Below are 26,538 nucleotides of genomic sequence, written 5' to 3'. Positions count from 1 at the left end.
ACCCTCGGTTCCCACAGCCCCTATAATCACCGTGTTCTACAATGCTCTTTCCTTGTTCTCTCTTTAATCGTCCATTCCTCTGCAAGCCCACTGTCATCTCTCTAGGCCAGGCTCTCAGCTCTCTGATGTACAGCCAGTTTCCTTACTTCCTTGCCCTCTCCTCTCTCCCTCCCTCCAAGCCATGCTCCAATGGTTGTTTAAAAACCAAGTCAGATCATGTCACTCCAACTGTCAGCTGTGGAATTATGCTTCCCCGCCCTCCCAAAAGTCCTATGTGGGAGTCCTAACCCCCATACCTCAGAATGTGACCTTAATTGAGATCAGGGTCTTTACAGAGGTAATTAAGTTAAAATGAGGTCATTAGGGCAGGCCCCAATGTAAAATGACTAGTGTCCTTATAAAAAGGGGGAATTTGGATATGAGACAGATACACATACAAGGAGAATGCCATGTGGAAATGCACAAGGAAAAGAGAGCCATGTATAAGCCAAGGAATGGCTGAGGCCATGAGAAGAGAGGCCTAGAACTGACCCTTCCCTAGCACCTTCACCATGCCAATGCATGACTTCAGACTTCTAGCCTCCAGAACCATGAGATAATACATTTCTGTTGCTCTAAGTCACCTAGTTTGTGATACTTCGTTACAGCAACCTTAGAAAACCAACATGCCAACTTAAAGGATTTTATGATTTCTCACTGCCCTCTGAAAAGACTTTCCCTCTGGCCTGAAATTCCTGTTTCTGTCCCGTTTCTACCAGGCTGTTTCTCAAACTTAGGGTCTCTGTTCAGACATCAGTGAATTCTGGATATTTCCTGACAATTCCCCCATCTCTCTCTCCAATCCAACCCCAAGAAAAACCTGCTCCTGGGCTCAGTGAACTCTGTGCCTTTCTTATTTGTAACATTTACAATACACTGCAATTTCCTGACTATTTCTCATATTCTTCCCCAGTATGAAAGCTTCAGGAAAGCAAAAACATGACTTTCCTGTTGACAGCTTAACCTCAGCACACAGGAGGCACAGGGTTGGAGAATGGATAAACAAATCAATATGAGAAAGAAAATAATTCTGTCAAAAAATATTCAATATTCAAACTGTAAAGATGTCAATATTCCCTCAAATTAAATTAAACAGGCTTCTTTTTTCAACTTGAAAACAAATTCCAAAATTTAACAGAGTAAATGTAATAAGAATGGTGAAGAAAATTTAGAAAACAATGGGGCAAATTTTGTCTTATCAGATATTAAAACATATTATAAAGCCATAGTAATTAAAACAGTGCGTCTCTTAGATAATGTTAACTAAAAAAAGTTTTTTAAAAAGGAGAATTGTATGTACAGTATGTCAACATATGTATACAAAGGGTGAAAACAAATTTTAATTTTTGCTTGGATGTGCATTTAAACACACTTCTGGAATAATACACAGACTACACAATACTAGTAGTTACCTGTGGAGGAGGGAAAGAGCTGGGTGGGTGGGTGAAAAAGTGGGAGTAGATTTTCCATCGTCTTTTTATGAGTTTTGAATTTTCAGCCATGGAAATTTGATTTATGAAAAGAAGGTTATTTCAAATCAATAGACCAATTGACCAGGAATGCCTAAATCAGCAAGTGATATTGAGACAACTGCTAATCCATGGCAGGGGGCCAAGGGTGGTAGTTAGTCACCTACTGCATGTCATGGGCTAAAATAAACTTCAGATAAACTGTAGAGTTATAGGTTAGCAATACAATCATAAAATTATGAGAAAACTATACTCACAGAGTAAATATTTTTCTAGACATGTTTCTTAGAGAATAATCTGAAAATATATATATACTATGACCTTAACAGTGCATATGGCTTTGACTTTGCTATTTTAAGAATTTAACCTATAGGAAATATTAGTTAAAGGAAGCAAAGAATATAGATACATATTTTACACAGTATGGTTTTAACACTGAAAATGGGAAATAAGTTAAATGTATAATAAGAAGAAATTGGTTAAATAAATTTATGCATATCCAATAATGAATAATGTATATCCTTTTAAGTATTATGTAGAATTATATTTATTGATATTACATATTTATCAAATTATTTTTGACACAATATTTTGTTAAATGAAAAAGTTTACAAAACAGCTATAAAGGAAGACTTAAAACTTCGGTGCTAGTTTACAAGGATGTGTACGAGGATGTTATCAGTGTTCCTTCTCTCTAGATAGTGGAATTTGAGTGTTTACCTATCCACTGAGTGCAGTCAGAGACAAGATTCCTTCAGTCATTCAATACCTTTTTTTTTTTTTTTTTTCACATCACCACCAAGTTCCTGGCAAAAAAAAAGAGATCCTGAGATGACTCAAATACAAGACTTGCCCTTCAAGGAATTTGTGTTTTAGGGAATGGGGAGAAGCAGCAACACAAAGTGGGTAGCACTAACCAGGCCTGGGGTGGGGGATGGTCAGGGACGCTTCCTGATAGAGCATACATTTAGGCTGACCCTGAAACTTGTTCTGTTAACCTGGAGAGTGCAAAAATTGGAACATTTCAGGATATGAGAGCAACCAGTCAAGACATAAACTAACTTGGAATGCTTGGGAACACCACACCTTTTAGTCTGGACCCATCAGGCACTGTGGCCCACACTAAGTACAGCCCTGCTTAAATTCCCACAAAATTCAGCATACACCTACTTGCAGAAACTGGGCAGCTCTCATGTATTTGTATCAGAGGTCCTCCCTGACCACAAGAGTCCAGGAGACCATGTGCTGGAAACCTAACGACAAAAAGGTGATGCAGGCCTAGCCCCTACCCTCAGGAGCATGCCAAGGCTGGCACGAGGGGCCAGGAGCAGAGTATGTGAGCACTCTGTAACGGAGCTCAATGCTTTTCAGGAAACAGAGAGAGAGAGAACATTTGCACCCCTGTGACTGCAGCCTGCTCCAAGGAAAAGCCAGCTGGGGAAAAAGAACAGAAGGGTAGCCATTAGGAAGGGTAAAATTGGTTTCAGATCCAACTGCAGCTGATCCTTGAAAGCAAACTAAGCAACTGACAACACAGACCTCAGCAGAGCTCAAGTTCTTTACTGGAACCATTTTGAGTTGTTTTAAGAAGAACAAGGTTTATAACAGGCTCCAGTCTTTCCTCCTTTATCTCTAAATCAATGAAAAGAAAGAAAAGCTACCCAAGAACCAATACTTGGAAGCTCCATTTGTCATGGGATGTTGAGGTCTCTCCGGCCTGGAGGTCTTAACAACTCATCCTCGGGCACAGAGCTCAGGCCTCACCCCTCAGCACCCTCTCAAGAAGGAGGCCAGGTGAACCCCTTGCACCTTGTCATGCTGCCAAGCTGGTCTCCTGTAGAACTTCCAGCCTGTCGTTTGGTTTCCCCCCTCCTCCCAGCCCTCCATGACAATTCTGTGCTTCAAACTGTGAAGCAAAAATTACAGATTTTTTTTCAAAAAAGAGAGAAAAAACCTTATTAAATACACATTAGCAGCACACAGCACAAGGCTTGGGAAAAGATTATTCCTCTCTTGACATCATCCCCCTTTAATGAAGAGCACAAAGTTACCCAGTCGTTTCTCTCCCTCTTCCTTCCCAAGGCAGTGACATCACCCCAGAAAACCTAAAGTAGGAGGAGGTACAACATCTTGGCTGAGCAAAGCCACCCCGAAACAGGTCTGGAGCTTCCGGTGGAGCACATGTATTCAAGTAAAGTCCAGAATGATTCCCATCCATCCTTTATCCATAGCCATCCAGGGAGTGGCCGGGGTGGGGGGAAGGTGGGGGATGGATTCCATTTTTTATTCTAAATAGTCCTGGGGATTTTTAGGACTTTTTAATGAAAATACATTACCTTTTCAAATCCCTTCTGTATTTAAAAAAATACATTTATCTCTCTCTTTGTGACTATCATAAATAAATAAAAAGAATTTAAAAAAAATACATTTATGTGCTCGCTTTAGCAGCACATACACTAAGAAAATACATTTACCAGAAAAGGTCCTAAGGTGGGCAGTCAAAAGCCACGGAAGCCCACAGAACACCACATTTTCCAGCCACAAACAAGTGGGAACAATAAACTAGAACTAGACAAATTTGGGAGATTCTCTATCTCAAACCAGAGGCTCAAAGTTTTTTTGAGTATCTCATAGAAACATCAACTTCCTGGAAAATTCAATGTCACATGTGAGAGAACCATCTATTTCCATGTCTGCCAATCCTTCTCTCCCTCACCAAACACCCCTCCTTCTCTTCCCCCGCCTTCTGACCATCATCAGCAATGCTAAGGAGTGAAATAAGGGACGTGAGGCCTTCCCTACCAGAACAACCCAGACTCCTTCCACGTGCCCAGGCGGATGGCCAGTGCTCTGTCCATCCAGCTCAGCAGCCCCAGAGGCCTCCTCCCTTCTGGGCCCCACAGAGCCCCAGGGTGCTCTCCACAGAGACCTGGCAGGCCAGAAAGGACTGGCATCATATATTCAGGGTGCTAAATGAGAAAAATATGCAGCCAAGAATACTTTATCCAGCTAGGATGTCATTCAAAACAGAAGGTGAAATAAAAAGCTTTCAGGACAAACAGAAACTAAAAGAATTTGTGGCCAAGACACTGACACGCTACTCCTGGCTCTCCCACCCCTGAGTGTGAGGGGTCAGATGCAGCTCATTCACCTGAGCCTCAGCCTCTGAAATACACCAGGACTTGAGCAAAGACTAAGAAAGAGATGGAGGCAGAAGTCACTGGGAGCGCAACTTTCCCAGAGCTTCCCTTGCGCTCCAGGCACTCAGGCCAAATGCCGTGGCTGCTTGCTCCTGAATGCTGAGGACTGCTGGGAGGGCCGAGGAGAGCAGGAAAAGGCAGCAGTTGTACCTGAGCCCGACGGAAGGACCCAGTCAAAAGCCTCCAGGTACGTGTATGCTACAGAGTGGGAGCCCTCTCCAAGCCCTCCTATGCCCACTGAAGGCAGTAGGATTCTGATGTTCCCGTTATTCAAACAGGATGCTGAATCCTAACCCCAGGAGCAGGCTTCTGCCAGAGGCTTTCCCTGGAATAGACTGAAGCCAGCCTCCCCGCCTACAAGCCTGCTTTACTACACACACTCCACAGCATGTCAGATGATTAAGATTCTCGTTAAGAGGAGGACTTCTCAAAAAAAAAAAATAAAAAAAAAAAAACAGAGGAGGACTTCTCTGAAAAATAACATAAGTCATTACTACAGAGGTTCCCCAAGAAGATGACAAAGCATTCTGTTAGGAACATGTAGGCAATTGCCCCAAGAAGTGAGGGTAGGGGAGCTGTGAGCAGGCGATGTGCCAGAGAGAAGGGGCATGCTCCTCAGGGCCAGAGAGAGTGCCACCTGCAAACCCACACCTACCACTCACAGCTACCGTGAGGTGTCACCTAGGCTCTCACCTCAACCCTGCTTCATGCTCTTCCTCCTATCTCCATGCACACACGTATTCTCCTAGCAAGAAAGTCTTTCTTGACATGAAACAGAAAAGTAATTAAACCATCTTGACTTCCCTCAAGAAAGTTCTCTCTGCACAAAGAGGAAAGGTACTTGAAGGTTAGGAGAGGAGCAGTTAAGTCTAATGAACACCTGGCCTGACTGTCAAAAACTTGAGAGCCCTTCTCCTGGGTTTGCCACTCACCATGTAAGGCTGAAAACCATCACTGAACCTTCCAGGGTCTGGAGTTACCTCTCCTATATGATAGCATGACACCAACCAAAAAAAACACACAGAACTTTCCTTTCCAAAAAGCCAAACCAAAAAAAAAAAAAAAAAAGAAAGAAAAAAATCTGAAAACACTGGATGCCTAGAATCGAGTAGGGACCTTTAAGAATTAACCATTATCCTCTGCCTCTATGTTATACTACTCTGGAAAACATTCTGAGGAGATGGGCAAATTTGATATGCCCAATTCTTAAATTAGCCAGAAAGGAAACTTCTCCAGCTTCCTACAATACAAGCTAAAAAGGAAAAAGAATAAAGATTCACTGAATGCCGAATACCTGTCAAGTGCTTCATGCAGACTTCCTTATTTAATGCTTTCACTACCAGTGAGACAGGAATTGCTAACCTCGTTTATGCCACACAAAGCAGTGGCTAAAATCAGAATACCCTGTTGTAGAAAACACATACTAGGAAATGCAGAAGTGGGGTTCACACCCAGGTCCTCCTGTGCTTTGGTAATTCATGAGTCCACCACAAGACCTGGTGAGCAGGAAACATGGCAGATACTCACTGCGGTGGCCCACGCCAGCAACAAGCTCAGACATGCTCACACAACCAGTCTACACTCCTGCCTCTGCAGCCCTGCCACCCTTAGCACCTCAGGACAGGCACACCTCTCTACAGCTAAAAATGACCAGAAAAATAGTTTATTTATACTACATAATTATATCATAAGTATATAATAAGCAGCAAGACCAGAAGGCCAAATGGATCAGCTGATGTGCTTCTGATATGTTTTCCACATTTCAATTTAATGTAACACACACTTGCTGATGTCCAATTTCCTGAACACTGTGGTATGGACTAGATTTACAAAGATCAATAAGACAATGCCCCTGTCTTTAAGACAAAAATGGGGAAACCAAGGTGAGCACAACTAATCGAATACAAGGCTTGTTGTGAAAAGTGCAGTAGTAAAAAGAATAAAGAGCTATAAATTACTAGTAATACCAGAAGACAATGGAGAAATAGTTTCAAAGTACTAAGTTAAAGTTACTTTTCCCTAGAAGCCACAGAAGTTGTATAAACTAGCTGAGAAGTGAAAGACATGAAGGGATAAAGTTTATAATGTCCAAACGTTTCCTGCAAGAATTATCTGAGGAAGCACTCCAGCAAAATAAGTAATAAACCCAATAAAAAATACGAAAGGCACAGGGAGATTAAAATTACAGTAATTCTTTAATACATAATATAAATGTATACAAATAAGATTATGTAGGTAAATTATTGTTATTTAAAAATATGGTTAAGGGATGCCTGGTGGCTCAGCGATTGAGTGTCTTCCTTCAGCTCAGGGCACGATCCCAGGGTCCTGGGATAGAGTCCTGCATCAGGCTCCCCACGGGGAGCCTGCTTCTTCCCCTCTCTCTCTTTTTCTGTCTCCCATGAATAAATAAAGAAGAAAATAAAATAAAAATATGGTTAAGAACTGAAAATCTTTAAAAAAATAAGAAATAAAAAAAAAAATTTTCTCCACAGTTAATGAAAGAAAATCCTACAGATTCAAGAAGCCAAGTGAATGCTAAGCAAGAGAATAAATCCAATGAAAACCACTGCCAGATAAATTATAATCAAATCTTTTAAGACTAAAGATGAAGAAAAAAGTCCTGAAAGTAGCCAAACAGAACTGCTCCATTACCTATGGGAGAATGATGCAAATAACACTGGATTTCTCAACAAAAATTATAGACTCCAGAAAGAAGTGGTACAACATTTTTCAAGTACTGAAAAAAACAAAAAACTGCTATCACATAAGTCTATATCCAGTGAAAATATCTGTCAGGAATGAAGGAGAAATAAAGACTTTACCAGTGAAGGAAAATGAAAAGAATATATCCCCCAGCAGATCTGTTCTAATTGTCAAAGAAATTCTTCATACAGAAAGGAAATAATTTTACAAGAAATAAAAAGAGAAAACAAGTGAGGGAGGAAGGGACAGGAGGAGGGAAGGAGGAACTTGGAACATCAGGAATGAAGAAGTAACAAAAAGGGTTAAGTATAATAGACAATGCTTCCTGTCTTGAGTTTTATAAATTATGTTTGATAGTTGAAAGCAAAAAATTGTAATGCTGTCTGATGTAGTTCTCAATATGTACACAGGTAATATAATATGGAAGACAACTGTATCATTAAAGGGAGACATAAATGGTGGTAAAGTTTCCGTATTCCACGTGAAGTGGTAAAATATTGATACTAGGAGATAGTAGTAAGTTAAGTAGAGTAACCATAGAGCAACCATTAAAACAAACAAAAACCCTAAAAAACAAAGATATACTTAAAAACTCTTTAGCCAACTATACTTCAATTTTAAAAACTAAATGAAATTTCAAAGGTTTAAAAAATTCTTTAGATAAATTAAAATGAAATTATAAAAATTGTTCAAGTAACCTATAGGAAGCCACAAAGTGAGAAACAGGGACAAAAAAAAACAGTAGGCACAAACAGAAAACAAACAAGAAAATGGTTAACTTTTTAATTTCATTAAATATAAATGATCTAAACACACCAATTAAAAGACTGACAGAATGGATTAAAAATGATCCAACTAAATGCTAGCCAAAAAAATTTATGTAAGTAAATTAAAAGTTAAAGTATAGCAAAGATATACCACACAAATACTAATAAAAATAAAACTGGGCAGGCTATGTTAATATCAGACAAAGTAGATTTCAGAGCAAAAAACACCTTACCAGATAAAAAGTGGGACAATACATACTAATAAAAGGGTCAATTCATTAAGAAGGCATAATAATTCTAAATATATACAACCAAAAAACAGGAGCTTCAAAATACAAGGAGCAGATATAAGAGTACTGAATATATAAATAGGCAATTCTAGAAACATAGTTGGGGAGTTCAACACAACTCTCTCAGAAATTGATATAGCCACTCAACAGAAAATAAGCAAGAACATAGAACACCACCACCATATACCAATGGCATATACTTTAACATAGAACACTTCACCTAACAACAACAACGAGAATTATAGTTGAGCCCTTGAACAAGGATTAGAACTGCACAGGTCCACTTACATAAGGATTTTTTTTTATAGATACAGTAAAGTGCTATACATATATTTTCTCTTTCTTGTGCCTTTCTTAATAACATTTTTTCTTTAGCATACTTTATTGTAGGAACATAGCATATAATACATATACAAAATACATGTTAGTCAACTGTCTATGTTATCAGCAAGGCCTCCAGTCAACAACAGACTATTAGTAGTTAAGTTTTGGGGGAGCCAAAAGTTATAAACAGATTTTTGATTTGCAGAGGGTTGGTAACCCTTTCCATTGTTCAAGGATCACCTGTAGTTTCAAGCACACATGGAGCACTCGCCAAGACAGATCATCTCTTCGGTCGTTAAATAAAACTTAACAAATTTAAATTAATTGAAATCATAGAAAATACATTCTCTCACCACAATATATTAAGTTAAATATCAATAACAGAAATATAATAGGGAAATCTTCAAAATTGTGAAATTAAATACAACATTTGTAAAGAAACCATGGGACAAGGGGGGGGGTGCAAAGAAAATTTAAAAGATACATTTTTTATACTGAACCAAATGAAAGTAAAATAACACATCAAAATATGTAGGGGGCATGGAAATATTGAAGACTTATGCGTTGTGGTGAGAACATAAAATGGTACAACCACAATGGAAAACAGTTTTGCAGTTTCTCAAGGTTAAACCATAAAACTACCATGTGATCCAGCATATCCATTTCTAGGCATGTATCCAAAAGAACTGAAAGCAGGGACTCAAATAGATAATTGCACAACCACGTTAATAACAGCATTATTCACAATAGCCAAGAGGCAGAAATAACCCAAATGTCCACCAACAGCTGGATGAATAAGCAAAATATGGTCTATACATATAAAGGAATATTACTCAACCTTAAAAAAAGAATAAAATTCTGATACACCCTAACTTGAAAACATGCTTAGTGAAATAAGTCAGATAAAAAGGACAAATACACTATGATTCCACTTATACGAAATACCTAGTATATGTAAATCCATAGAGACAGCAAAATAGGAGTTACCAGGGCTGAAGGAAAGGAAATGGTAGCTAGTGTCAGGAGACATTGTCTCTGTTTGAGATGATGAACAAGATCTGGAGAAAGAAGATGGTAATGGTTACACAACATGGTGAATGTATTTACTGCCACTGAATTGATCTTAAAGTAGTTAAAATGGAGGGGCATCTGGGGGGCTCAGTCAGTTAAGCATCTGACTTTAGCTCAGGTCATGATCTCTGGGTCCTGGGATTGAGCCCCACTTGAGCACTGTACTCACTGGGAGTCTGCTTGAGGATTCTCTCCCTCCCTCTGCCCCTCCCCCTGCTTGTGTACTCTTGTGCTCTCTCAAATAAATAAATAAAATCTTTTAAAAATAGTAAATTTATGTTATGTATATTTTACTGTATTTATAAAAAATATGTAGGCTACAGATGAAGTAGAGATGACAGGGAAATTTCTATCATTTGTGATAGGCAACAGCCAATAATTCTGGTATTCATGCCATTGTACAATGCCCTTCCCTTGCTAGACTCTGGACTAGACTGAATGACTTGCCTCTAATGAAGAGTAAACAAAAAAAGTGATGAAATGTTAACTTTCTTGATTAGTTATAAAAGAGGGATCCCTGGGTGGCGCAGCGGTTTGGCGCCTGCCTTTGGCCCAGGGCGCGATCCTGGAGACCCGGGATCGAATCCCACGTCGGGCTCCCAGTGCATGGAGCCTGCTTCTCCCTCTGCCTGTGTCTCTGCCTCTCTCTCTCTATCATAAATAAATAAATAAATAAATAAATAATATTAAAAAATAAAAAATAAATAAAAATAAATAAATAAAAGACAGTGACTTGCATCTTGTTCTCATTCACTCTCTCTAGCTATTCTCTCTTGCTTGCTTTACTGAAGCAAGCTGTCATATGTTATAACTGCCTTAATGGAAAAGCCCAGGTGCCAAAAAACTGAAGGCAGCCTCTGGCTAACAGCCTATCAGGAACTGAATCCTGCATGAGTGACCTTGGAAATGGATCCCCCTTCAGTCTAGCCTTAAGATAGCCTTAGCCAACAGCTTGATTGCAGTCTTGTAAGAAACTCTGAAGCACAGGACCCAGCTAAGTTGCATCAAGATTCCTGACCCAAAGAAACCAAGATAATATTGTTTTAATCTATTAAATTTGGCAATAATTCATAACTAACATAGTACTAAATGCTTATACTAAAATAAAAGAACGACCTCAAATCAATAATCTAGGCTCTCACATCAAGATACTAGAAAAAGAAGCCAAAATGAAGCAAAAGGAAAGAAACAGATAAAAGTAGAAGTCAATGAAATTGAAAACAGAAAAACTATCAAGCCAAAAGCTAGTTGTCTGAAAAAATTGATAAACTTCTAGTAAAACTGACAAAGGAAAAGAGGGAAGAATAAATTACCAGTATCAAGAATGAAAGAGTGGATATCACTACAGACCCCACAGACGTTAAGAAGATAAGGGAATATAGGCATACCTCCGGAATTGTGGGTTCAACTCCAGACCACTCAGTAAAGTGAACATCACAATAAAGTGAGTCAGATGAATTTTTCCCAGTGCATATAAAAATTATGTTTATACTATATAGTAGTCTATTAAGTGTACAATAGCACTATGTCTAAAAAAAACAACATAAAATTACTTTATTGATAAAAAATGCTAACCATCATCTGAGTTTTCACTGAATTGTACTCTTTTAGATGGTAGAGGGTCTTGCCTTGATGTTGATGGATGCTGACTATGGTGGAGGTTGCTGAAGACTGGGTGGCTGTGGCAATTTCTTAAAAGAAGACAAAGAAGTTTTCCATATCAATTGACTCTTCCCTTCTCTAATGAATTCTCTGTAATGTCGTTTGACAGCATTTTACCCACAGCAGACCTTTTCTCAAAATTGGAGTCAATCTTCCCACATTCCATCACTGCTTTATCAACTAAGCTGATGTAATAATCTAAATTCTTTGCTGTTATTTCAACAATCTTCACAACATCTTTACCAAAAGCAGAATCAATCTCAAAAACCACTTTCTTTGCTTATCCATAAGAAGCAACTCCTCATCCATTCAAGTTTTATCATGTGATTGAAGCAATTCAGGCTCCAGTTCTAATTCTAGTTCTCCTGCTATTTCCACCACATTTGTAGTTACTTCACTCCTCAAAGTCATCCATGAGGGTTGGACTCAATTTCTTCCAAACTTGTGTTCATACTGATATTTTGACCTCTTCCTATGAATCACAAGTGTTCTTCATGGCATCCAGAATGCTACATCCTTCCCAGTAAGTTTTCCATTCACTTTGCCCAAATCCATTAGAGAATCATTATCTATGGTAGCTGCAGCCTTATACAATGTATTTCTGAAATAATAAGACAGCTTCTTTCCTTAACCCTCATGAACCACCTCTGCTACCTTCAAACTTCTCTTCTGAAGCTTCCTCACTTCTCTCAACCTTCATATACTGAAGAGACTTAAGGCCTTGTTCCGGAGTAGGCTTTGGCTTGAAGAAATATTGTGGCTGGTTTGATCTTCTATTTAGACCACTAAAACCTTCTCCAGGGCAGCCCGGATGGCTCAGCGGTTTAGCGCTGCCTTCAGCCCAGGTCATGATCCTGGAGACCCGGGATCAAGTCCCACGTCGGGTTCCCTGCATGGGATCTGCTTCTCCCTCTGCCTGTGTCTCTGCCTCTCTCTCTCTCTCTCTCTGTCTCTCTCTCTCTCTCTCTCTCTCTCTGTGTGTCTTTCATGAATAAATAAATAAAATCTTTTAAAAATAAAAAAATAAATAAAACCTTCTCCATATCAGTGATGACGGAAAGTTGTTGCACTTTCTTATCATTTGTGTTTACTGGAGGAGCACTTTTAATTTCCTTCGAGAACTTTTCCTTCTAATTCAGAACTTGGCTAACTGCTTGGTTCAAGAGGCCTAACTTTTGGTCTATCTTGGCTTTCAACATATTTCCTCACTAAGCTGAATCGTTTATAGCTTTTGATGTAAAGTGAGAAACATGTAGCTCTTCCTTTCACTTGACAATTTAGAGGCCAAGGTAGGGTTACTAATTGACCTAATTTCAATATTATGTTCCAGGAATAGGGAAGTCCAAGGAAAGGAAGAAAGAGAGAGACTGATCAGTGAAGCAGACAGAACATACACAACATTTATCAATTAAATTCACCGACCTCTATGAGCATGGTTTGTGGCACCCCAAAATAATCACAATAGTAACATCAAAGATCACTGATCACAGATCACCTAAACACATATAACAGTGAAAAGGTCTGAAATCTTGTGGTAATTACCAAAATGTGACACAAAGACAAGAAGTGAGAAAATGCTGTTAAAATATGGCACCAATAGACTCGCTTGACAGTGTTGCCACAAACCTTTAACATGTTACAAAAGAAAAAAACCCGATATCCCTGAAGTGCAATAAAGCAAAGCACATGAGGTATGTCTGTACTACAAACAATTCTACACAAATAAATTCAACAACTTAGATGAAATGGACCAATTCTTCAAAAACTGCAAACAACCAAAATTCACCCAAGATGAGATAGACAATCTGGATAGTTCAGTAACTACTGAAGAATTGAATTTATAATTAACCTTTTGAAAAAGAAAATCTCTAGGTCTCAATGATTTCACTAGCAAATTCTTCTAAGTGTTGAAAAAAAGAAATATCACCAATACTATAAATCCTCTTCCAGAAAACAGAAGCCACATTTACTCATTTTATAAGGTCAGCATTACCTTGATACTAAAACCAAATCAAAAAAAAAAAAAAAAGTAAAATGAAAAAGATAAAGAAGAGAAAAAAGAAAGAAAACTACAAACAATGAATTCATGAAAATGGATATTAAAATCCTCAATATTAGCAACTGAATTTAGCATATTTATGTGTAAATATACATATACATGTGTGTATATACATATATATGTATACATATACACGCACACACATATCATGACCAAGTGGGGTATCAAGCTTCCTGCATGGAGCCTGCTTCTCCCTTTGCTTATGTCTCTGCTTCTCTGTGTCTCTCATGAATAAATAAATAAGATCTTAAAAAAAAAAGAAAAGAAAGGAAGAAATTTAAAAATTTCCCTATTTGCAGATGACACGATGAAGCAGAAAAATCTAAGGAATCTACAAAACAATTCATAGGGTAACAAGCTCACGGGATACAAGTCCAGCACATAAAAATCAATCTTGTTTTTACATATTAGCAATGAACAAATGGAGATCAAAATTTAAAACACAATGCCATTTACAACTCCCCCCCCCCCACATACACACAAACCCCCACACTTGAATACACAGAATCCTAACAACCATGCACAGGATGCGTATGCTGAAAACTTCAATACACCAAAGAATATTTAAAGAGATGTACTGTGTTCATGAGTTGGAAGACCTAATATTGTAAAGATCTAACTCTCTCAAAGTATCTATAAGCTTAATGCAATTCCTATCAAAATCTCAGTAGAACTTTTTGACGACATAGACAAACTAATTCTAAAAGGTCTATGGAAGGGCAAAGGAAATCAAAGGGCCAAAACAATTTTGAAAAAGAAGAATGAAGTTGAGAGAATCACAGTATCCAATTTTAAGACATTATATAGCTAACATAATCAAGGCAGTGTAGTATTGGCAGATGAATAAACACACAGATCGACAGAATAGAATAGAATCCAGAAACGGATCCACACAAACATGGTCAAACTGACTTCTGATTAAGGTTCAAAAGCAATTCAATGGAGCCAAGATAATCTTTTTACCACTGTTAGAACAAAGGAAGGGAAATCAAAACTCAACCTCATAGCTTATAGAAAAATGAACGCAAAAGAGATTACAGATCTAAATGTAAAACATAAAACTATAAACTTTTACGAGAAAACTTAAGAGGAGAAAAATCTTCATGACCTAGAGTTAGGCAAAAGAATTCTTAAACATGACATCAAAAGCATGAACCATAAAAGAAGAAAAACTGACAAACTGGACTTCATAAGAATTTAAAATGTTTGTTCTGCAAAGACACTGGTGAGAGAATGAAGAAATGCACAGACTGCAAGGAAATATTTGCAAATCACATATCTGATAAGGAGCTGTCTTCAGGATATATAAAGGACTCTGTAATCTAAATAGTAAGAATACAAACAATCCAATCAGAAAATGGGCAAAAGATTTGAACAGACACTTCATCGAAAAGGATATATAGATGCTAAATAAGCACATGAAAAAACATATATGCAATATCTTTAGCTATTAGGGAAGTGCAACTCAATGCCACAATAAGATACCACCTCACTTCAAATAGAATGGCTAATTTATACTGACCTTCTTTAAATACTTAAGTTACTTTAAATACTTACAGTACCAAGTGTGGTGAGAATACAGAAAAACTAGATCACTCACACATTGCTGGTAGGAATAGGAAATCGTACAGTCACTCTGGAAAATGGTTTGGCAGTATCTTAGAAACACATTTACCAAATGACCCAGCAATCCCACACCTGCAGCATTTACGGTAAAGACACAAAAGTCAGGTTTATAACAAAAAATTATACCTGTATATACATAGGTAGCAGCTTTATTTGTTGCAGCCAAAAACTAGAAACAATTGCCTTTCAAACAGTGAATGGGTAAACAAGCTGCCATACCCAGACAATGGAATACTACTTGGCAATAAAAAGGACGAAGTTATTGACGTACACAGTAATCTGGCTGGAGCTCAAGGGCATTATACTGAGTAAAATAAAAGTCAATCTAAAAAAATAACATGCCATATGATTCCATTTACATAACTTCTCAAAATGACAAAATTATGCTCATCAGACAAAGTGTTGCTAGATTAGGGTTGAAGGGAGTTTCTCTGGGGTTGATGGAACAATTGTTTCCTTGATTGTGGTGGTCATTAAATGAAAAACAAATATGTATATATATGTGTATATGATAAACATATGTATGATAACATTTGACAGAACTCTATGCCAAATAAATAATATGAATAAAAAACAATGAGTGAATGTGAAAACTGATGAGATTGTACCAGGTCTGAGGTGTAGTTAATGCACTGTACAAAGTCAATTTCCTGGCTGTGACTGCTATACTATGGCAGTGTGTCATTGGCAGAATAATCACCTGTCAAAGATGTCCACACCCTAATCCCGAGAAATATGAATGAGATGAGATTATCCTGGATTATCCAGTAGGCCCAGTGTCAGCACATAAGCCCTTAAAATTGGAGAACTTTTTCTGGCTGGTGGTAGAACAGGGAATCAGGGATTGACTGAAAGCACAAGAAGGACTGGACACCTGCTGGCAGCTTGAAGAAGGAAGAGACACATGGAAGGCATGGGAAGGAGCTGAATTCTACCAACAATCAGAATCAGCTTAGAACAAATTATTGTCCCAAAACTCCAGTGAGAACTGCAGTCCCAGGTGACACCTTGATTTCAGTCCAGTAAGACTCTGAACAGAGAACTGAGGCACCCCACCCCAGACACCTGACTCATAGAGCTGTGAGAGGGTAAGTTAATGTTGTTTTATGTCAAGAAGTGGGTGGTAATTTGTTACAACAGTAAAAGGAAACTACTACAGAGTAGTTTTCAACTAGGGTGAATAAGGGACACACTGGATAACATCTGGAGACAATTTTATTTTTCACATCTAGGGGAGAGCTACCAACATCTAATAAGTAGAGGCCAGGGAAGCTGCTAAGTATCACATAATGTACAAGACAGCCTCCCCACACACACACAAGGAAGTAACCAGCCCCAAATGTCAATAGTTCTGAGGCTGAGAAACCTTGCACTATGGTTATAAAAGATACCATCATTGGGGAAAGGACATGTGGGAATCTCTGCATGATTTTTACAACTTATTTTTTTTAAGATTTTATTTATTTATTCACGAGAGACAGAGAGAGGGAAGCAGAAGCAGGGAGCCCAATGTGGGACTCGATCCCAGGACCCTAAGATCACAACCTGAGCCAAAGGCAGATGCTTAACCAACTGAGCCACTCAGGCGCCCCTATTTTTGCAACTTGTATTGAGCTTAAAATTGTTCCAAATTTTAAATATTTTTTAAAATAAGCCTAATCACAAGAATAACAGAAGGATAAACAGCTTCTAACACTACTAGAAGTAGGTAACATAAATAAATCAAGTGTTTTGGAATCTTGGGCAAATATATAAGCTAAGGGGAAGGAGTGAAGAGGGAGGAAAAATTGAGAAGTATAAGCCAGAGGAAGGACAATGGCATGGCAGATGAAAGTGCCAGAAAAGACCTTTTCTCAGAATGTGGTCAACATCCCAGGGCTGAGAAGGAAATATTGAGTGAGGAGCCCAGGAGAAGTTCAGATAGAAGGCCCCTCTTCCTCAGTGAGCTGCAACACAAAGGTATCTGCTGAGAAGGAGGGATGCCTGGGTGGGGAAAGGCTGTGGAAAAGCTGCTGTGGGCAAATAAAATAGGCATCAGTGAAGGTGGAGCAGTGGTGCTGCAAGGCTGGGTGGCACACATGCATGAGCATGTGCTACCATTCTGCATGGCAGCCCCTTGTGTTCTCCAGCAGCACTCCATAGTTTGGGGGCAGAGAGCACCAACAAGGCCCTGGGCAACAGGGGCATATCTAAGGAATGCAAGAGGAGGAGCTGAGACGTGACAGGGGTCTGTCCTGGGTAGGCAAATGAAACTAGAAGAGGACTAGCACAATAGGGAAGTTTTGAGAATGCAACGAAAGTGAAGAGACAGCTCAAGAGGAAAGAGAGAGAAAAAAGAGCAAACCAGATGGTGAGTCTGTGGTCAGAGAGAACTTCATTCAAGACACTGAAGAGAGATAATTCTGGGACATGGGGTCCAAGCAGAGCCAGCAGCTTTCTAATGTCAAATGAAGATGGGGATCATTGATGAGAAGAAAGCTGTAAGGCCAGGGGCATGAAATGAATTCTTACCCAGCCTGTTTGTGGCTAGCACTTCCACTGGCGATTACAGAACCTGCAGGCAGCTTTCAAGACTTCTCTTTGTACAAGGCATGATGTCTCCCAAAGAGAGCAAGAAATATATGCCTATTGGGAATCCAAAGGGAAGTCCAGGTAGACTCTCCCTTGCCTTAGTCCATTCAGGCTGCTACAACAAAAATACCATAGATACAGTGGCTCATAAACAACAGAAATTTATTTCGAAATAAGTATCAAAGCTTCAGATCAGCGAACTAGAGGCTTGGAAGTCTGATGTCAAAGTGCTAGCAGATTCAGTGTCTGAAGAGGACCTACTTCCTGACTGCACAGACAGCTCATTTCTTACTGAGTCCTCATGTGGCAAGGGAGCCTTCTGGGTCCCTTTTATCAGCACTAAAACCATTCATAGGGCTCTACTCTCACGCCCTAGTCACCTCCCTGAAGGTCAAGGACAGGGCTTTGTGGAGGCCTCTGCTCTATTTGCCTGCCCAGCATCCACTTCCACTGCTGGGAAGAGCAGGTGATTGGGGATGGGGAGGCATTATTCCCCCTCCCAAAGTGGACAGGCGCTCTTGGCCAGACAGTCAGTCAAAGTGCTCCACCCTCCACTAGCAAGGATGTCTTGCTCAGGATATGAAATGACAGACTGAGGAATGCTGGAGCAGTGTCCCTCCTAATGCCATGCAAGGACTGACTGACTACCCTAAGAGCACCACCAACCAGACCCTGGTTCTAGCTATCTTCTTTCAATGCCTGCTTCTTCAGATTTCTCTTTGCCCTGGTGAGTTTCCCGATATCCTTCCAATATCCTTCCAATAAAGTCATGCTCTTTTGCTGGAGTTAGCCAGAGGAAGCTTTTGTTGCTGGAACAGAACTTAATAAAAAGCAGCAGCAGACTGGAATCCAATGGCTAGACTCCCTTTCTCTACAGCATGTGACATCAGCCTGGGCCTCACCCACCATCAATGTAAAGTGATGCCAGGTGGTCTGCAGTCAGAAAGCCAGAACAGGCACTAAAATCACCAGGGAAGTGGGCATCATCCAAAGACTAGGAGATATAGGGATCCCTGGGTAGCACAGCGGTTTAGCGCCTGCCTTTGGCCCAGGGCGCAATCCTGGAGACCCGGGATCGAATCCCACGTCGGGTCCCGGTGCATGGAGCCTGCTTCTCCCTCTGCCTATGTCTCTGCCTCTCTCTCTCTCTCTCTCTCTCTGTGACTATCAAAAATAAATAAAAATTAAAAAAAAAAAAAAACAAAGACTGGGAGATACAGAAAGGCCTGGCATTGTAGAAATGCAAGGGCAAGAACAGAGCACAACAAACAGGCAGCCCCTTCATTATTCAATTACTCACTTTGTAAATCGAGAATTAATGTTCACGGGTTCTGGTGAGTGACATAATTACAATTTAAAAAGGGCAATTAATCATCAGCTTGTTGTTCACTCCCTTGCTGGGAGCTGCTTGCTGCATGAACACCAGTAAAGCCACAAAAGGATTAAACTGTACACAAATGAGAATGACCACCAAATTCCAGCCTCTTTTGGCCCCCTCTCCTTGCAACTCTTCCGACTAGGCTCAGCCACACGGGATCTCTACATCTGTTTCTCATTTCTCCTGTGACATTCCTCCACCCTTCCCAAGGCTCCACCTTCTGAACAGTGCCCCCTCCCCTTTGCTTCTAGTGAAAACAACAGGGCTTCCTAACTCTGCGTGCTGCAAGGGAAGAAAAAAACCTGGGGTCTCCAGCTATCAGCTTTAAGGGGCTAGAAAAGAGAGAGTGGGGGGAACAGGTTGAGAGAAGGCAGGAAGAGGGCAAGAGCAGGAGAAAGTCAGGAGGAGGAAAGCGGGTGGAGTGACACTCAACACAGGCACCAGAACGCTGACATCTGGCTCTGAAAGCAGGGCAGGCCAGCATCTTCTCAGGACCACCTCTTCTGTCCACTCAAGTCATCCTTCTCCAGTCTGACCCCCTGGCTGATGCCCAGCTGCTCAATTGGACTCCAGGAATCCAGCCACGAGCCAGAGGCATTTCTGGTTTCTTCTAACAGATCAGAACAAAAAGTTCTCCCAAAAGATGCACTTCCAGGGGAAGGACCTTTAAAGGAAAAACTTCAAGGATCTAGTTCCACTGCATGAAACTTGGGACCAGAATGAGTATTTGCGTCTTGATGCTACCACTGCTTCAGGCCAAATCAGAAAGTTATTACTTCTAATTCTTGAGCTCAAAAATGGCCACGCTAGCCTGAGACTTCTGAGAGCACAGGTATTTGTCTCAGCCTCTTCCCTAGGCATCCCTGTAAAAATTCCACAGCAGACCCTGTGCATGGCCATCCTGCAGCCATTCCCACAAGGCTGCTACCTTCCCTAGTTTTGTGGGAAGTGAACGCCTCTAATCTCAGGAAAAGCAGCTCTCTCTGCCAGCGTCGGGGGAAAGCTGGGACCAACCTAAACCAACCATGGTAATCCCGTTCTCTCTTGCCAGTGATTGGTCTGAGATGCCCGTATGTCCCAGTTCCTGCCAAGGAGACGTGTGTAAGTCACTAGGCAACTGTTCTGCCTAAAAGCAGACAGACCCATGCCCTTTCCCCTTCCTCCTTGAGACATTGGTGTAGGACTCAATCCCTGTGACCACAGGGAATGCTGGTATGAGGATTCAGTATCCAGGTTGAGAATGACCAGACTAGCCCAGGTTAAGAACAACCCTCTGAGGCAAGGGAGAACTTGGCAAAGAGTAAGGAATCATTTGTGTTAAGCAGCAGGAAAAGATAATATAGGAACACTTTCTTGTATATGCATACAAGAAACCAGCAACCTCTGGACAAACATATAAGTCTTACTAGCCCAAGGCAGGGAGCCAGGTGGCCAGAGGAACAGAGTGAAGAAGATTTTTTTTTTTGTATGCCTCTTGTACTTTTTTGGCTTTTGAGTCATATCAAGATATTACCTATTCAAAAATAAAACAAAAAGTAAAAAAAAAAAAAATGAATAGAGAAAATATAAGGGAGGAGGAATGTTCCCTTAGGTACATCCCTAACCTTCATTATTTGAGTGCCCCCTGGTGATTTTTGCAATATCTGTGCATCACCTTATTTAATATTTTTCTTAAAAATCTCCCTTTTTTACTTACATTTGTTTTAAAAATTTATATAACTAGCAAAAATGGAAGATCATTATCACTTGTCATTAATAGAAGCTACATGTAAAAATGAATACAATGAAAACAAGACATTCTTAAATTTTAAATGGCTAGATCTCCAAGTTTGACATGCACATTCCATTTAAAAAAAAAAAGAAGTATTAGTGTTACAAACATTTAAGTATCATACTTTGTTTTTTAAATAACAAAAAGTTAAAATAAAACTGAAAAAATCCTAATCCCTGTATGATTCACTTATTACAGTATTAGTGATGTGAGCTCATTGGCAAGATCTAGGAGACATTCAAGACTCAATCAGGGAGAATATTTTCTCATACTCTCATCGATCAGGCCTCTATTGCACACTCTGATTCACTCAAAAGTCCAGTATATATTACAGGCTGAGCTGGATGCTGAAGGGAATTAAAGATAAGTAAGACATAACTTTTTCTTGCCCTAAGGAGTTTATAACTTAATGGGGCAGGTAAGATAAATATATAGTAGAAGTGCTTCATACCTACATTTATCTATTATGAAATCAACTATCTAATCCAGCAAAAAACTACACACTCAGAACAACTCAATGGAGAAAGAACAGTCTTTTCAACACATGGTGCTGGGACAAATGGACATCCAGACTTCTATCAAGAATGGAGGTAGACCTCTTCCTTATACCATACACAAAAATTAACTCCAAGTACATCACATATCTAAATGTAAGAGCAAAAACTATAAACCTCTTTGAAGAAACATAAGTGTCAATATTTAATATTTGGGGCTTTGGGCTGGCCAAAGCCTTCTAAGATGTGACACCAAAAGCAAAAGGAACAAAGAAAAATAGGTACACTAGACTTCATCAAAATGTAAAACTTCTGTGTTTCAAAGGATACCATTCTGTGAAAAGATGCCCAAAGAAAAATTTTGCAACTCACCATTCACATAATGCATTACTATATAGAATATTCAAAAACTTCCTAACAACTGAACAATAAAAAGACAAATAAATCAATTAAAAATGAGCCAAGGATCTGAATAGACAGCTCTCCAAAGAAGATGTACAAATGGCCAATAAGCACATGAAAAGATACTCAACACCATTAGCTATTAAGAAAACACAAATCAGAGTCACGGTGAGATAGCACTTCACACCCACTAGATGTCTATACTAAAGATGACATAATAACAAGTACTGGTGAAGATGTAGAGATGTGAAATGGTACAGGCTGCTACTCTGGTAAATAATCTGGCCACTCCTCAAAAGGTTAAACACAGAATTAGCATATGATCCAATAATTCCAGTCCTAAGCATATACCCAAGAGAAATGAAAACATATGTCCACAGAAGAATCTGCACATAAATGTTCACAGCATCATTACTTATAATTGCTAAAAAGCAGAAACAGCCCAAATGTCCATCAACTGACTGATAGATATGTAACATGTGGCATAACCACACAATACTACCTGTCAATAAGAAGAAATGAAGTACTGACACATGCCATCACACAGATAATAAACCTTGAAAACATGATGCTTGAGAAGCCAGTCACAGAAAGACCACATATTGTATGATTGCACTTAAATGACTTATCTGGGACAGGTAAATCCACAGAGACAGAAATCTCCCAGGGCCAAGAGAGAGCTGATGGAAAGCCCATTAAGATCATCTGACACCGAGCAGAGAATTTCTTTTGGGGGTAATGAAAACGTCCTAATCTTAGATTGTGGTGATGGTTGCACAACCCCATGAACATAGGAAAAATCACTGAATTGGACATGTGAATTATATTTCAGTAAAAGAGTTAAAACGAAATAAAACAAAGTTTCTAAATTTGAAAATGGAGAAACAGCGCCATTCTTCTTGATGAACAAATGCCTTGGAAAGGAGCTCACTGTGCCTGTTGCAGGGCTGCCACACCTGACCCAAGCGCACTGAGCCCTACCACGGAAAGTGGGCTGTGGGTGTTCCCATGGAGGCAGAAGACCTGCCTCCTAGAGTCCACATCAGTACCTGCGTGTCTCCTAGAGTGTGAATACCTCTCTAGTGTTGAAGACCAGTGCTTTTCCTACAACACAGTCCCAAAACACAAGCCAATTATTTCACCTGATGCTGAGCTACAAAGAAACAGTGATTCACCTAACATGGTAGAAAAATAATGAGTACACTGAACTCTAAAACATAACCCAGTCTTCCTTCTTAAAGGGTATATGTGGGTAGTTTACTGTACAAATTGACCTGGGGTCTGGATACCCTGGAAAATGAAATGCCACTAAATAAAAGATGGATACAACCAGTTGATAAGGAAATGTTACGGGGTTCAAAGGAGAAAAGAAGAAATGACACGTTCCCAGCAGGATGGTAAGGGAAGAATAAGGCTGGCTTGGAAGGTGGAGTCTGAGCTACACTGGGAGAGTGGACAAGGCCAAGACAGGTGGGATGGCACAGAGGATGTTCTCGGCAGAGGCTCAGAGAAGGGAGATAGGGAGGGACAACAGGACCCCAAGATTGGAGGCCAGGTTTCTTAGCCCAGATCTGCTGCTTTCTAGCCTAGGGCAGGATGGTTAACCTCTCTGGCCCCAGTTTCCTGATCTATAAAATGGAAGTAACACCAAATTTAATTGAATCTAAAATACCATCAACTATAAGATGAACCATTATTCCATTTTCACCAAGAAAAAAAAAATGAGTTACAAGATATCACTGAATATAAAATGCATCCCTAATTCAAAGATGTTAAAAAATGAAAAAATGCTCACCTCAAAACTAATAAAATATGGTAATGATAAATACTTACAAGGTTGATGTGAGAATTAAATGAGTAATTATATGTAAAAGAAATGTTCTTGGTGCTGTTATCAATATTAATTGAACAAAAATTTATTAGACAAGTACTCTCAGGCCCTCTGGATAAGACACATATGGTCCAGTCCCTACATATGTTATATCTATCCAAATGGCAAGAGTAAAGAGGGATGGGTGAAGATGAGAGATGTGTATGCATTTAAGCTCCAGTCACAGGGAGTCGTGGTTTGACTGGAATATAAACTGATGTTTCATCTTACTGGACCAAATAGCAAAGGGGAGATAAGTTCTGAAGTTAAGGAAGAATGAGATGTAATTAAAATGACCCATGAAAAATGTTTACATCCCCCTATGAAGTACATATACATTTTTACATTCAATTCTGTATGACCGTACATATGTAGTACACATACAGCACACAACACAGTGTACAGATGCAAAATACAGCGAGGGGCCATGTTGTACAAAGAAAAACTTAACGCTAAAATCATACTACTCACTGTCAGCAAGATGTTCCAACTACAAGAGGAACAGAAAAACCAAGACAAGCAGAGCACAACAGATTCAGGTTCCCCCCATACTCAGTATAGGCAACACCCATAGGCAATAGCAGCCATGCTGACCACTGAGTTCTTCTATCTCAGGTCACATTGGCTCTGTGATGCTGGGTCTGGGAGCTTGTAAATCACATTTGGGCTTGGCTGGCTGGCTCCTTAAAGAGTCTTTCCAACAAGGGGCACTAGAAGAAAACAGCAAGGATGGAGGAGAAAGATTTGCTGCTCCTTCTTCCTGGGTGCCTCTTCAGTCCTTCCGGTTCTTGGCACCACCACCCCAGCAATACTCCCTCCCTGGCAACACACTACCTTTGTGGCAATAGTTAATTCTAGTTTGCAGATTTTCCAAAACCTGCAGCATGGACTTCATACACCCTACCACCAGAACAAAAGGCCCAATCAAGCAGTACCTTTCTTCAAAACTCCAAGTTTCCATGGGGCCCTTCCCTTCACTGCCTGAGTTTTAATAACTGCAACTTCTCCCTTTGATTCCCCAGCCCTGCAGATAGGAGCTGCTTCCTGCAGCTGCTACCTCCAAAATACTTCAGTGTTCCCATCTGACCTTTTGATAACTTAGTTAATTTTATATGTGGTTATTGGTTCTTAATAAGCTCTCTCTGTTCAAATAATTGCAGTGGTTTCTGTCTCCTGGCTGGACCATAACTACTACAGCAGCAGATTACCCTTCTCTTTCCATCTTCAATTCTCTCTCTCTCTCTCTCTCTCTCTCTCTCCGAGAAGAGGTAATGCAAGAGGAAAAAAAAATTAGGCCAATAAACATGAAAAATATTCAACCTCCACTTGAAACCAAAGAAACAAAAATTAATACTAGGAGACATCAATTCTGCCTATCAGATCATCAAAGATGAAAAAGGCTGATAATTCCCAGTGCTGGCTGCATGCACTCTCATACACTGTTGTTAGGAATGTAAAAACTGGTATTATCATTTTATGGAGAGAAGTCCAACAGGATGTGTCAAAAATCTTCAATATCTGAGTCTTAAAAAATAAGACAATGCAGAAGTAGTTACATTTCTTCCTATTCCTTCTGGTAATACACCTAAAAACTCTGTACATAATACATACAAGATATATATAAGAATAACCCGAAAGAGGGTCTGACAGGGGGCCCTGCGACCCAAAGAATGACATGGCAGGGAGTTTTAGAAGGTTTCTTTTTGTCTCATATATCCTGAACTGAGTGCTCAAAGACATTGGTAAATGGGAGCCCAAAAGCCCCCCCCCCCAGAAAGCTTACTTTTTCTAGCCCAAGGACTAGGCAAGACAAAACTTTGAGATAGTAACAAGCCTATCCAGCCTAATACCACAGAAAACACTGCAGCCCCACCCCTACTGGGGAGCCTGGACTGCTACCGTCACACCAAGATGCCCTGAACCATCCCTGCTGAGGTGATGTCAGAGAAAACCAGGCGGAAAGGCAGATCCCTGACCCCTGTCCAGCAGTAGTGAGGCCTCCCTCCTGCACTCATATAAGTGGAGATCACTTACACAGCACTCTAGCCAGAGTGGTGTCACCAAAGGCCTAGTGGAAAGCTGCAACTCCCAGTTCCAGGAATCTACAAGATGACACAGAACTGTATCTATACATTTTACCAATGTCAAATTTCCCAGTTTTGATATTATATTACCTTTACATAAGATGTAACCTTTGGGAGAAACTCCATAAAGGGTACATGGGGCCACTCTCTTTGCAACTTCCTATTAATCTATAATTATTTCAAAATAAAATGTAAATGCAAAAAAGTCATGGGAAACTGTGGGGAGGACACATCCTATAACTTGACCTGAGGTCATTGCTACAGGTCGTTACACATTGCATTTGTCAAGGTCATCAACTTGAACACTTAGTGTGTGTAGACTCTACTGTATTTAAATTATACCCCACTAAAAATTATTTAAAGTAATAACCTGTTCAAATACCTAAATCCATATTAATACCAATTACACAGAAAGTAACTTTTTTTTTATACAGGAGAATACCAATTCATAAATGCAGCAGAAATTACAGAAATACAAAATGATGATTTTGCACCACCTGCACATTGATTCAGACAAGAATCATCAATGGAAAGGAAAATGGCAGAGTAAGTAGCTCCAACCTCTTATCTTCCCACAGAAACATTGAAAATCAAGCAGAAAAAAAAAAAAAAAAGGAAAATCAAGCAGAAACTATCAGAACCAGCTATGTGAGAACCCTGAAAAACAGCCAAAAGTTTACAGCAACCAATAGAATGTAGAATTAAAAAAAAAAAAAAAAGTAATTTGGAAACAGTAGAAAAGCTCTGTGGCATTC

The 26,538-nt window shown here is 39.7% G+C and overlaps 1 protein-coding gene and 1 long non-coding RNA gene across 2 annotated transcripts in view; one reads left to right on the top strand and one right to left on the bottom strand.

The window, feature by feature from the left end:
• Nucleotides 1-26,538, bottom strand: part of CHCHD6 (coiled-coil-helix-coiled-coil-helix domain containing 6) — a 248,861-nt gene that overhangs the window by 160,610 nt on the left and 61,713 nt on the right. The gene's annotated exons all lie outside the window — the stretch shown is intronic.
• Nucleotides 16,190-26,414, top strand: LOC140609693 (uncharacterized). Its single transcript, XR_012011421.1, has 2 exons — nucleotides 16,190-16,301; nucleotides 26,218-26,414. It is a non-coding gene; the product is annotated as an uncharacterized lncRNA (long non-coding RNA).

This window comes from Canis lupus, chromosome 19, assembly GCF_048164855.1.
Source record: "Canis lupus baileyi chromosome 19, mCanLup2.hap1, whole genome shotgun sequence".
NCBI lineage: Eukaryota > Metazoa > Chordata > Mammalia > Carnivora > Canidae > Canis > Canis lupus.
Note: the sequence above shows the minus strand (reverse complement) of the source record. Positions and strands in the feature narration are given on the sequence as shown.